This window comes from Myxocyprinus asiaticus, chromosome 20 (assembly GCF_019703515.2).
Source record: "Myxocyprinus asiaticus isolate MX2 ecotype Aquarium Trade chromosome 20, UBuf_Myxa_2, whole genome shotgun sequence".
Lineage (NCBI taxonomy): Eukaryota > Metazoa > Chordata > Actinopteri > Cypriniformes > Catostomidae > Myxocyprinus > Myxocyprinus asiaticus.
Window position 1 is genome coordinate 28,730,683 of NC_059363.1, and position 15,046 is coordinate 28,745,728.

The following is a 15,046-nucleotide window of genomic DNA, read 5'->3' on the forward strand; positions in this document are numbered from 1 at the left end:
CGTCATGGTTACTTGTGTAACCTCCGTTCCCTGATGGAGGAAATGAGACATTGTGTCGATGTAGTGACACTAGGGGTCACTCTTGGGAGCCCGAGACACCTCTGGTCTTTGATAAAAGGCCAATGAAAATTGGCGAGTGGTATTTGCATGCCACTCCCCCAGACATACGGGTATAAAAGGAGCTGGTATGCAACCACTCATTCAGGTTTTATGCTGAGGAGCTGATATAAGGTCCGACCATTTCAGCGGGTAGTTCAGCGTTGTGGCAGGAGGGACACAACATCTCATTCCCTCCATCAGGGAACGGAGGTTACACAAGTAACCATGACATTCCCTATCTGTCACTCACTCGACATTGTGTCGATATAGTGACACTAGGGATCCCTATACGAAACGCCACAATTGGCTGAACTGTGTTACGTGAACTGGCGGTGTGTGGTGGGCAGACTACTGTGTGCCTCATAGCCAGCACACCAGGTCGACACGTAACCTGCCCCAACATAGTTATGAGTGTCGAACGGCCCTTTGGGGACAAGTCGACTACCCAAAAGATAGAGACAGGCTAACCCAGTTGTGGCCTCTTTTCCCCTTCTTTTTTTCCACTCCCTAAAAAAGAAGGGGGATTATCCGACTGGGCCGCCATGTCTAGTCAGGGGGTGTCCCTCCCAAGGGGAAGACACCGCGGAGATCACACCTCGCCCAAAGGGGGGGGGATATTTAAGTGGAAAAATATGTCACGTGGTCTTTCCGACCATGTGGAGAGTCTACAAGGTAGATCCTACCCAAGGTTAGCACATGTACTGGGCCGGCAGCGAGTCTCTCCAAAAACTCGACTGCCACAGGTTTCGGAGGAAGTCAACCAGGGAACAAAGTTTGTGAACACTACTGGGAATTAATGGTGCACCTCTTCAGCTCAGAAGGAGTTAGAAGGCGCTATGTGCAAGCAATACACCCAGCTGGCTATCCCGGCTTATCCGCTTGTATTGCGTGCCACTACCTGGGACAAAACTGGTTCCACCCGGAGGTTGTGGAACCTTGCAAAGGTGTTGGGTGTTGCCCAGCCTGCTGCTCTGCAAATGTCTGTTGGAGAGGCACCCCTGGCCAGGGCCCAGGAGACCACTACACCCCTGGTAGAATGGGCTTTTAGCCCTACCGGGGGCGGAATGTCCTGGGAGACATATGCCATAGTTATGGCGTCAATGAGCCAGTGGGCGATCCTCTGCTTGGAGACAGCACTTCTTTTCCACTGTGCACCAAAGCAGACAAAGAGCTGCTCAGAGATCCTAAAGCTCTGCGTCCGATCCAGATAGATGCGTAAAGCACGCACCGGATACAGTAATGACAGGGCTGGGTCTGCCTCCTCCTGGGGCAGCGCTTGCAGGTTCACCACCTGGTCCCTAAAAGGGGTCATGGGAACCTTGGGCACATAGCCCGGTCGGGGTCTCAGGATCACGTGAGAGTAGCCCGGACCGAACTCCAGGCACGTTTCACTGACAGAAAACGCTTGCAGGTCACCTAGGAGGGCAGTGTTCAAGGAGAGTGCCTTAAGCTCGGCTGACTGCATAGGCACAAAGGGGCTCTCTGTAGACCCTGAAGAACTACAGAGAGGTCCGATGAAGGAATGAGGTGTGGTCTGGAGGGATTCAGCCTCCTGGTGCCTCTTAGGAACCTGATGATCATGTTGTGCTTCACTAAGGACTTACCGTCAACTGCGTCGTGGTGTGCTGCTATGGCGGCAACGTACACCTTCAAGGTGGAAGGGGACAGCCTCCCTTCCAACCTCTCCTGCAGGAAGGAAAGCACTGATCCGACTGCACATCTCTGGGGGTCTTCCCGTCGGGAAGAACACCACTTAGCGAACAGACGGCACTTAAAGGCATACAGGCACCTCGTAGAGGGGAATTCGCCAGGGGGGGCTGTCGTGAGGAGTGTGAGGTCTGAGAACCATGCCTGGGTGGGTCAGTAGGGTGCTATTAGGACGACCTGCTCCTCATCCTCCCTGACCTTGCACAGGGTCTGAGCAAGTAGGCTCACTGGGGGAAAATGCATATTTGCACATGCCAGGGGGCCAGCTGTGTGCCAGCGCGTTTATGCCAAGGGGGGCCTCGGTCAGGGTGTACCAGAGCAGGCAGTGGGGAGGATTCTTGGAAGGCAAAGTGGGGAGGATTCTCGGAAGGCGAGCAGGTGCACCTGTGCCTGTCTGAATCGACTCCAAATAAGCTGGACCACCTGAGGGTGGAGTCTCCACTCTCCCCTGAGGGTAACCTGTCGTGACACCGCGTCCACTATAGTTTTGAGGTTGCCCGGGATCTGAATGGCTTGCAGCGACTTGAAGTGCTGCTGACTCCAGAGGAAGAGACGGCGGGCGAGTTGTGACATACAACGAGAGTGCAGACCACCTTGGCGGTTGACATATGCTACCGTTGCCGTGCTGTCTGTCTGAACTAACATGTGCTTGCCCTGGATCAATGGCTAAAACCTCCGCGGGGCAAGCAGAATTGTCAACAACTCGAGGCAGTTGATGTGCCAATGCAGTTGCGGGCCCGTCCACAAGCCGGCGGCTGCGTGCCCATTGCAAACAGTGCCCCAGCCCATTTTGGAGGCATCCTTCGTGACCACGACGCGCCTGGAGACCAGTTCTAGGGGAACACCTGACCGTAGAAATGAGAAGTCGGTCCAAGGGCTGAAAAGACGGTGACAGACCGGCGTGATGACCACACGATGTGTCCCGCGGCGCCATGTCCATGTTGGGACTCGAGTCTGAAGCCAGTGCTGAAGCGGTCACATATGCATCAACCCGAGCGGGGTGGCCACCTCTGAGGATGCCATATGCCCCAGGAGCCTCTGAAAAAGTTTCAGTGGAACCGCTGTTTTCTGTTTGAACGCCTTCAAACAGACCAACACCGACTGGGCGTGCTCGTTCGTGAGGCGTGCTGTCAAAGAGACCGAGTCCAACTCCAAACCGAGAAAAGAGATGCTCTGAACCGGGAGGAGCTTGCTATTTTCCCGGTTGACCCGAAGCCCTAGTCGGCTGAGGTGTGAGAGCACCAAGTCCCTGTGTGCGCACAACATGTCTCGAGAGTGAGCTAAGATTAGCTAGTCATCGAGATAGTTGAGAATGCGAATGCCCACCTCCCTTAGCGGGGCAAGGGCTGCCTCTGCGACCTTCGTGAAGATGCAAGGAGACAGGGACAGGCCGAAAGGGAGGACCTTGTACTGATATGCCTGACCCTCGAATGCAAACCGCAGGAAGGGTCTGTGTCGAGGAAGGATCGAGACGTGGAAGTACACGTCCTTCAGGTCTACCACCGCGAACCAATCTTGATGCTGGACGCTCGCCAGAATGCGTTTTTGCATCCGCATCGTGAACGGGAGTCTGTGTAAAGCCCAGTTCAGTACTCACAGATCCAAGATTGGCCGCAACCCACCGCCTTTTTTCGGTACGATGAAGTAGGGGCTGAAAAAACCCCTTCTTCATCTCGGCTGGAGGGACAGGTTCTATCGCGCCCTTCCGTAGGAGGGTAGCAATCTCCGTGCAAGGTAGCAGCATTTTCGTCCTTCACCAAGGTGAAGTGGACACCGCTGAACCTGGGCGGACACCTGATGAACTGAATCGTGTAGCTGTGTCGGATGGTCCGGACCAGCCATCGCGACGGATTGGAAAGTGCAAGCCACGCGTCCAAGTTCCGCGCAAGGGGGACCAAAGGGACAATATCGTCGGACGTACCGGCAGGTGGGGCCTCGTGACTGAGCAATCATCCCATCCACCATCCAATGACCATCCACGAACGCTGTCTCCACGTGAGCAGTGCCCAGACATGAAAGACAGCGATCGTGACCGTCAGAAGGCGAGAGATAACGAGCGCAACCAGGAATAACACACAATCAAAAAGGCATCTTTAAAAAGACGCATCATTTATATGTATAAATGTTTTCCATCTGAAAGGACTAAATATTAAATGAAACAAATGACAATAAAATGCAAAGCAATCTCTTCAGTAATCAAAATACTTTTTGAATGTAACTGTATTCTAATTACCAATTATTTAAATTGTAACTGAAGTGGAGTACAGTTACTTACATTTTGTATTTTAAATACGTAATCCCGTTACATGTATTTCGTTACTCCCCAACCCTGAGAGTCAAATAGCTTTCAACTGTGTTTGATATAATGGCAAATGATTTTCTAGTACCAAATTAGCAATTTAGCATGATTACTCAAGGATAAGGTGTTGAAGACATGGCTGTTAGAAATGGGGCCTGTCTAGATTTGATTAAAAATTACTTTTTTAAAATAGTGATAGTGCTGTTTTTTACATCAGTAATGTCCTGACTATAATTTGTGATCAGTTGAATGCCACTTTGGTGAATTAAAGTACCAATTTCCTTCTGAAACAGCAAAATCTACACATTATTCCAAACTTTTGGCTGCCAGTGTAGATATAAATAGGGCTACTCATTGCACAATAGTCTTTGTCTCTTATTTTCCTCAAAACAAAGTTGGTAAAGAGTAAGCAGCAGGCTCCTGTTTAGTTTCATCTAACATGCTTTGGAAAAAGGGACACTCCATGTTAAGCGGCTGTATACTGCCGGCTATAAACTTAGCTACATAATTTGTTAGATTCTTGGCCTGTGGCAAATCAGTTGATATTGTTTTCCTAGAGTTTAAAGCTTCTGAAATTGTGAGTTGTACCTGTTTGTTACTTTCGCTGCACACACCTGCCATTCACCATGACATCAGTTCATTTGGGATATTGGCCAGCTCTGTTGACCCAGAATCCGAAATGACTCCAAACCTCACTTCTTTTGCCCTTTCCCAAAAACTTTCTAATTTGTTTTATCCACCATAACATGACACTATCCACAAAAAAACACTGTGCAAAACACCAGCTGCACAAATGTAGGGGTGACAGAGGTGACAATAACTTAGTATCAAGTGAAGTAAATGCTGTTTCACCCCCTTGTGGTCTCCCAAAGCTATTACGGAAGACTACATTAATTGGAAGGCCAACCAACTGTTAATGGGAAAGCACAAGTATTAGCCTTAAAATTTAAATGTCAGCTAATATTATATATTGATGCGTCAAAACGTATAAAGAAAATTACGCGCCGATCAATAGTCAATGTATCAATATTTTATGACCCCAACCTTAACCTTAACTTTAACCCTGCCCCTAAACCTAACCCTTACCTTAGAAGCAGCAAATGAGACTCGATGTTGTCCCCCTCACTTTCAGAAATTTCTAACTTGGCCGTGTGAAGAAACTGCAGCCAGCAACATAAATGAAAAATCCATCAGAAGTCTTTGCCAACTGCTGCCCCAGTGGACCGAATGAATATGTAAGCAGTAAACAGTACTATGGCCAGTGGCCACTTTGTTTTCATCAAGGACTTATAGGGAAGCAATATTTTCATTATTAAACACCGCAAACCAATGAACAAATTGAAATGAGGTCCCTTCAGGAAAATACAGTGCAACATTTATCATACATACAGGTAGACATGCCACAAAGTGTGCTATGATACCACATTATGATATAGTATATCCAATTTAGCATAACATTGCGCCACTTTTCAGATTGTACCTACGACCCTACTCTCCTGTAAAACATCATTTCTAAGACATCCCTGACACAACCACTAAAATTCTGAGGTACTAAAATGTAAGGTGTGCTTTGACAAAATTACACATTCAAGTGTCCGTTCATCTCAGAAATATTCACTTAGTCCTAGAGTCCCCTGCATCCTTCCTGCATTAATAAGCTGTGAGTATGACTGTGCATGAGAGATATCACAGCCTGATGGAGTGGCCTCATGTGATGCTGTGAAGGGGCAATAAATCCTTGGTGCTTTTATTAAAGATGGCCTGTGCAAACAGTTAGCTCATATTCGCCTCATGAAGACAGTGAGCAGAGGGCAAAGGGAGAAGGTCAGTGTGTGTGCGCTTTTCACCAGATGCTCCTCTGTGATGTCATTAGGCAGTTGGTATATGTGTGCATTTGTGTGTGTTTTGGAGTGTGGGGGATGGCGTCTGCTGGGTTGAGATCAAAGGAAAGAATCTTGTTAGCTTCCATTAATTCCTCATTCTTGCTATTAATATGAGTCGGGATTTTAAACAGCAGTCTACCAAACATATTGCAACCACAGGGCATTTGACAGAACTTTTGACCTAATATAAAAATATGTTAAGTAAATTAAACCTTGTGAATGTAAAATCTAAATTTACACTATATTCTTTTTTTAATATATGTCTTTGGGCTTACTCTGATAGATTAATCTGAGCATGTTATTCAGTGAAATATAAAGGTCTTTGTAAACGTTCATTAAAATATGTGATAGCTTGCTCCTCCTATGAATTGAATATCCTTTTCGGCTTACATCACCTAGGTTGTGTGGGCTAGGGGTTAATGTAAACCAATGGCCAAATAGCTATTTATATATTGTTTTAGGCAACTGTTGTAGGTGACAAAGCCTTTTTTTTAATCTTACCAAAACTTAATGCAGTTATTTTATGCCAGTTAATGTTAATGCAACAAATTGTACAGCAATAATAGCAAATAACATTGCAAAAGTGTTGCCATTGTAATACCTTGAGACTCTCTTTAGGGTAAACTTGACTTTTCAACCATCCTGGTCAAAATGGCTGCTCAAATGTTTTTTTTTTTTTATTATTATTTATTTATTTATTTTTTATTATTATTATGATTTTCAACAGGGGAATATAGTCATAAAGCAAGTACAATCAAGCAATCATGTTTACAAGACCTTATTCATCTAACATATTCTAACATAAATACATCAACCATCTTCCTAACAAACTTTTCTTTTTTTTCTCTTCAAAAGTAGAGATGTCTTATTAACTTTTTTTTTATTATTCTTTAGGGAAACTAAAGAGTCATAAAATAATTCTAAGTCAATGGAAAAACGTATCAGTTTTTCAACTTACTGAAACTTCACTTTGAAACTTTGCTTTTCCATACTTCCTGCGGCTAAAATTGGAGGTACGCACTCGACTCGCTGCACACTGTTGCACAGAAACTGAATGTGTGGAGTAGTGCACGCTTCTTCATTACATCCAATGCATGTCTTGAGCATAATAAACACGGGAGTGGATTTACTGTATGGAGAATGGTGACTTCACCCGCAGTCTGGTGAGTCAGGTGTGGAGAGGTACGGGCATCCGGGCAAGCTGCCATATCGCTTCACATTGCCCGAAATCACTCACTGATGTTACGTGTTCCCTGACGCGTGGTGAGCGAAGCTAAGCGCCATTTTAAATTCAATCCAGTGAGAATCAACCTTGCGAGTGTGGCACTCTGCTTCGTTTGGAATAAACTGAAAACGCCCGCTCAGCTTCGCTCACCACATGCCAGTGGACTCGTCACTGATGCGTCGACTGCTGGCAGGAAGCGATTTTTAAAGTTAATAAAGTTTTAGTTATCGATTTATTTTTTACACAATCCTATCGATTTGCTTCAGTAGACATTAACTGATCGACTGGAGTCGTGTGGATTAAATTTATGCTGCATAAATATGCCTTTTGAACCATCAAACAGCCAGAAGCCTGATGGCACCCATTTACATGCCTTGTATGGACAAACTGAGCTGAAATCTGCTTATAAAAATCTTCATTTCGGTTCTGCTGAAAAGGAAAGTCATACACATCTGGGATGGCTTTAAGGGAAGTAAATCATGTGAGGATTTTCATTTTTGGGTGAACTAACCCTTCAAGTTTCTCTTGCCAAATTAAGTTTGATATGAACTGAATCTGCCCATGTTCCTATTTTTTTTATTTATTTTTTTTAAATGTCCACTGGAAAATGGCAGAAGATTTAGATTTTTAACATTTAATTACAGCATTTCCACTGATTTTATGGCATATGATTAAATGAATGTTTGTTTTAATAAACCATATACCACGATTAATCACGATAAATAACAGAAAGCTGTGCAATTAATTCGTTTAAAAAAAAATGATCGATTCACAGCCCTAATACTAATATCATGTTTGCCTCAGAAATGCATCACATTTAATAATTAAAATGGGTTTTCAATACCGTTTCATGATTTCTTCAACATTATTGTGTAGAAAATTGTCTTATGTCATATTGATGGCCTCTTCAGGTTATTTGCAGACACCTTTGCTTAATTTAGCTACCTGATGGATTTATTCAAGACCATTAATCATGCTTTTAGAGCAACATGATTACACAAAGTCAGCATGTTGTTTTAGAGAGTTCCGGTACCCACCGATCTACCACATTATGATGATTCACCGTCAAGTACCATCTCCTATCAGACATTTTTGCATCAGCTTCAGTCTTCCAACTTTCCCAGTGGTGCAACTGGAAGCACATTGCGTCAGCATCATGGGAGACCCAAGATTGGATCCCATGTTGAAACAAGTAATCGTGTTCGCATAATCAGTGACTAGCGTGATTCGGAGGTTGTGTTACATTTTTACTCCACTGACGGTTAGGTTTAGTTTTGGGGTTTGGGTTGGGCAATAGAGTTCATAAAAAATATGCATTCCTCTTAAATGTATAACAGACTGTACAGCAGAAAACAACTCACTTCACAGCTTCACACATGCCCATTCACCCAAAAACAATTACTACTTTTGCCACTGGGGGCAGTGTTTTGAATTTCGGTAAACACAGACAGATTTCAGTTAAAGAAAAGTAAACCTACAGTTCCCAGTTTTACTGTGAGATCATTCTGTTTTAAAGATCAAATATCTGACCATAGTTGACATACAGTAAATGGGCATGTCACACCACAGAACTCCACCATTACCATTACATTATGGGCTATAAAAATCTTACTTACGTTAACATGACTCGTGACTGATACAGACAAACATCTAAAACATTCCAGACAATGTAAACAAACTTTGATTATTCTTGATTTTCATCCAGGGGGCACATTTTGTAAAAACTATAGTAGCACCAGTAGCACCACAGAAAAGCTAAACATATTTGAATTGATACAAAAAGTTTGATGGGGGATGGCGCTTGTCAGGTTGATTTCAGGGTTCTGAAACATTCAGTAGCAACAGTTCGAGTTGCATGTGATCATATTGAACGCAATTTGTTCTCGTGTCTCATGACCAAACATCATAATATCAAACCTGCTCCACAGGTGGCATGTTTGGAAGATTAGCAGTAAATAATGGCTTAAATTTCAGACTGTTCATCACAGAAAGCTATCATAGGTCTTCAGAAAACTTGGAATATAGCGCAAGAAGCATATAGAATACTTTAATGGTCCTTTTTGGCTTTGATAGATGTGGTCACTATTAACTACTGTGGAAGATGTATGAACATTAAAAATACTCCCTTTGCATTCCAATGAAATATAAACAGCATAGCCTACAGGTTTGGAATGACATAAGGGTGAATAATGTCAGAAATTAGAATTTTAGGGTGAACTATTCCAATTACACAGGTATAAATGACCAGCTTCTTTTTCATTCAATCTTTTTTTTTTTTTTTCACTCTCTCTGTCCTTCATGCTCTCCCTCCCCTCCAGAACTGATGTGGGATATTGTCCTTATGCAGCGGGATGCCTGGCTGACCACAGCTGTGTGGCTGAGCCATCCAGACGAGACGGTATCATCTTGCGCTCTGCATGCATGCTGCACATCCATACCTCAAAACAACAGTCAGGCAGGACTCTGCAGTCCGACTTGGCCACTCAGTCTCCTTGAACCGACATTAAGTAAAATGAGAACGTAATGATAGTGTAAGACTAAATATATAAAGTCTGAGGAATTGTACACTGAACAAAATTATAAACGCAACACTTTTGTTTTTGCCCCCATTTTTCATGAGCTGAACTCAAAGATCTAAGACTTTTTCTATCTACACAAAAGACCTATTTCTCTCAAATATTGTTCACAAATCTGTCTAAATCTGTGTTAGTGAGCACTTCTCCTTTGCCGAGATACTCCATCCACCTCACAGGTGTGGCATATCAAGATGCTGATTAGACAGCATGATTATTGCACAGGTGTGCCTTAGGCTGGCCACAATAAAAGGCCACTCTAAAATGTGCAGTTTTACTGTATTGGGGGGGTCCGGGGGGGGGGTGTCCGAAAACCAGTCAGTATCTGGTGTGACCACCATTTGCCTCACGCAGTGCAACACATCTCCTTCGCATAGAGTTGATCAGGTTGTTGATTGTGGCCTGTGGAATGTTGGTCCACTCCTCTTCAATGGCTGTGCAAAGTTGCTGGATATTGGCAGGAACTGGAACACGCTGTCGTATACACCGATCCAGAGCATCCCAAACATGCTCAATGGGTGACATGTCCGGTGAGTATGCTGGCCATGCAAGAACTGGGATGTTTTCAGCTTCCAGGAACTGTGTACAGATCCTTGCAACATGGGGCCGTGCATTATCATGCTGCAACATGAGGTGATGGTCGTGGATGAATGGCATAACAATGGGCCTCAGGATCTCGTCACAGTATCTCTGTGCATTCTAAATGCCATCAATAAAATGCACCTGTGTTCGTTGTCCATAACATACGCCTGCCCATACCATAACCCCACCGCCACCATGGGCCACTCGATCCACAACGTTGACATCAGCAAACTGCTCACCCACACGACACCATACATGCTGTCTGCCATCTGCCCTGTACAGTGAATACCGGGATTCATCTGTGAAGAGAACACCTCTCCAAAGTGCCAGACGCCATCGAATGTGAGCATTTGCCCACTCAAATCAGTTACGACGACGAACTGCAGTCAGGTCGAGACCCCGATGAGGACGACGAGCATGCAGATGAGCTTCCCTGAGACGGTTTCTGACAGTTTGTGCAGAAATTCTTTGGTTATGCAAACTGATTGTTGCAGCAGCTGTCCGGGTGGCTGGTCTCAGATGATCTTGGAGGTGAAGATGCTGGATGTGTAGGTCCTGGGCTGGTGTGGTTACACGTGGTCTGCGGTTGTGAGGCTGGTTGGATGTAGTGCCAAATTCTCTGAAACGCCTTTGGAGACGGCTTATGGTAGAGAAATGAACATTCAATTCACTGGCAACAGCTCTGGTGGACATTCCTGCAGTCAGCATGCCAATTGCACGCTCCCTCAAAACTTGCGACATCTGTGGCATTGTGCTGTGTGATAAAACTGCACATTTTAGAGTGGCCTTTTATTGTGGCCAGCCTAAGGCACACCTGTGCAATAATCATGCTGTCTAATCAGCATCTTGATATGCCACACCTGTGAGGTGGATGGAGTATCTCGGCAAAGGAGAAGTGCTCACTAACACAGATTTAGACAGATTTGTGAACAATATTTGAGAGAAATAGGTCTTTTGTGTAGATAGAAAAAGTCTTAGATCTTTGAGTTCAGCTCATGAAAAATGGGGGCAAAAACAAAAGTGTTGCGTTTATAATTTTGTTCAGTGTAATAGCCTTTTGCATGAAATGTATTCATTCATTATTTGAGCAGACAGCATGCTTGTCTGCTTGTCGGTTGACATGAACCTTCTAAGGTTACAAATGAAAGCCCATCATGTGTTTATTTTGGTAAAATACGCAGAGTCTTACAACAGATTTAATTATATAAGCAAAATAACTGGATATTGAAATTAAACTATGATGCCAGGCTTGACTCTCTCTTGTCCAATATATTCTTAAAGGTATAGTTCACTCAAAAATGAAAATTCTGTCATCATTTATGCACCCTCGTGTTGTTCCAAACCTGTATGACTTAAGGATGATTTATACTACTGCGTCAAACCTATGGTGTAGGTGACTCATAGCTACAGCAGTTACGCCGTAGCCTACACCGTAGCCTGGCGTGCACATCTTCAAACATGTAACCACGCGTCACAATGACGCAGACCATAACAGCTATGATTGGTCCACTTTATACCAGAGACCACCCCCCAGGATAACAAAAAAAACAAAAAAAAAAAAACAAAAAAAAATCTGAGGAAGCATCACATTTTCTCCAAGATTATTTTAAAAACTATGCATTTTATCCACTGAAAAGTGATTGTGACTGTATTTGGACTGAGGAGAAATGTTTAATCAGAAACATCTGCTTTTTTCATATTTTGTTTATTATTAATGGTGTTACAAGCAAAACACAACAAAAAGACACATGTGTTTACAATGTATAAACTGTGCTTTTTTTCCTCTGGGCTTTTACTCGATAAATATATTTGGTGTGTGAGTGATACCAATTGTTTTGCATTTTAATCCAGAATTTTCCAATCTGCTTGTGTGTTGGCCACTGCCATGTTTTCAACCTTTTGAATATTTGAACTAAAGCTTCACTGTTGCGCTTTAAGCAAACATGTTTATTTTGTTAATAAAAAAAGTGATACTCCTGAGTTGGAATCGCCGTCTCCCGCTTCCTCATTCCTTGAACCTCATTACAATACTTTACATTGGAAAGCCATTAACATTGTATATTTAGCAAAACTTTGGCTTCTAAACTAGGGCTGTGAATAGATTATAAAAAAATAAAATAAAAAAAATAACAAAATAACAAAATTGTACAGTTTTCTTTGATTATGCTTGATTAATCAGGATTAAATTATGGTACATGATACATTACAACAAACAATACTGAATAAGTGGACATGTTGTATTTACAGTTTGTCCAAAATCTTTTTCAAAACTCCAGTGGACTTTTTTAAATAATAGGATAAAATGGGCAGATTCAATTCATATCAACCTTTATTGGCAAGAGAAACTTAAGTGTACATTTCCAATGCATTATTATACACTATACATACAGATATTAAACATATTGAAAGGTGAAGTTTAATTTGCTGAAGTTTAAAATCTCAAAACTATTATTTTCTCTGGCTTCTGTTCAGTCTCTACAAGTAGCCTATGCCTGGCTGCAGCTTGCTGAACATCCAGGTCCTTCTCAGCATCTATCACACACACGGAGATTGCTTTTGACAGTGGTTTGTTTGAAAATGAGAGCGTTTTCAGGCAAAACAAAGACATATGGCAGCCTGGTTCAACACATGTGGGTGAAGTTTTGTTTCTCTGTTTTCTTTCAATGGTGGCGTAGTGGGCTAAAGCACATAACTGGTAATCAGGTTGCTGGTTCAATCCCCACAGCCATCACTATTGTGTCTTTGAGCAAGGCACTAAACTCCAGGTTGCTCCAGGGGGATTGTCCCTGTAATAAGTGCACTGTAAGTTGCTTTGGATAAAAGCGTCTGCCAAATGCATAAATGTAAATGTAAGTTAATCTGTTCTTGTGTATATTATGCCCAGGTAATGCATTTCATGTAATGAATAAGTGTGCATTGCTCCACACAATCAGTTTCTGTCTTAGGCTGTGCAGTTGAGTCAAGTAAGTTCCTCCTAAAAATGTATATATGCCCATTTTAGCCACAGAATGTGGGAGGAAACATAAGTTAAAGTTTATTTATAAAGCAGATGTAAAAACAACAAATGTTGTAACCAAAGTGCTGTAAAATAAGAAAAAAAAAAAAAAAAACATTAAACCAGGATTAAATAGAATTTTCAGTGTTAAAAGAACAAACAATAAAACATGTAAAACATACATATTAAAACCCCTAAAATTCTCAAACAACATCATAGGCTATAGAGAAAAAAATATGTCTTCAGACTTTATTTAAATATGGCCAATGAGGAAGAAGACCTAACAACAAATGAAAGTGCATTCCACAACCTAGGGGCCGCAACTACAAACGCCCGATCACCTTTGGTTTTCAAACGTGAACGAGGAACAGAGAGGAGTAACTGATTTTATGATCGAAGAGACCTAGGTGTGGAATGAGGTTGAAGTAGATCAGCAAAATACTGAGGGGCTAGACCATGCAAGGCCTTATAAACATACAGCAGAACCTTAAATTTAACTCTATAACTAACTGGTAACCAATGTAGGGAAGGGAGAACCGGAGTGATATGCTCTCTTTTCTTAGTACCCGTTAGAAGTCTAGCTGCTGCATTTTGGACTTTGTACTTGCAGACGTGAAAAAGATGACTGAGACAAACCCACATATAAGGCATTGCAGTAATCCAGCCGGGATGAAATAAGAGCATGAATCACTAATTCCAGGTCCTTCTGTGAGAGAAACTTTTTTAATTTAGCAATGGACCTGAGATGAAAAAAGCTTCCTTTAACAACGACATTTATCTGCTTATCAAATAATAAGTCAGAATCAAAGATGACACCCAAGTTCTTAACTCTATTGTGCCAGGTTAAAGACAGAGTACTAACCAATTTTCAATGTCAGCAATACATAATGAAGAGCCAAAAGCAATGACCTCGGTTTTATCCTCATTAAGCATGAGAAAGTTTTCAGATATCCATAATTTAACTTCCTCAAGACAGGAGATGAGATTACTGATGGAACAACAATCGTTAGACCTGACAGGAAGGTAAAATTGTGTGAAGTTTGACCCATTGTACAAAGGTGCCTGGGTTTGTTCCTGGCAGGCAGCAGATGCCCTGACCCAGCCCCCACCCTATCCTAACAATTTGGAGCCTGAAAGGCTGAGTAGCCTGCCAGAAACATCTTAGGACAACGTTCTCCTATTGCGTGAAGTTTTAGAAAGTAAAACAAAAACCCATATTGCATTAATTGCGTTAATTTTAGCGCATTAAATAAATAATATTCGCAGAAATTACCGCATTAAATTTCCCAGCCCTATTCTTAACTTTAGCTTTGAAGCTTTGAAATAAACTTAATATTGTATTTTTGTGCAGTGTATTTTTTTTTTTCTTCACAAAAATTAGTTTGAGATCAAATAATAATTGGCAGACCCCCTGCAGTACCACCGAGGAGCCCCAAGGGGTCATAGACCCCTTTGAAAGACCCCTGCTTCAGGCAAAGGAGTTTGTTTACATTTACTTTAAAGTCTTGCTTTAAAAAAGACCACAACATAGCTCTTTATTACCACCTCATATACCTCTGTCTCTCTCATCACATTAGGGTTTTAGCCTATCCCTCAGCCTGAATAAAAAAAACTGAAATAAGACCACACAAAAATAAAAGACCCTGGACCTTTCATGAAGACAGAACAAAGCAACAGTGTATA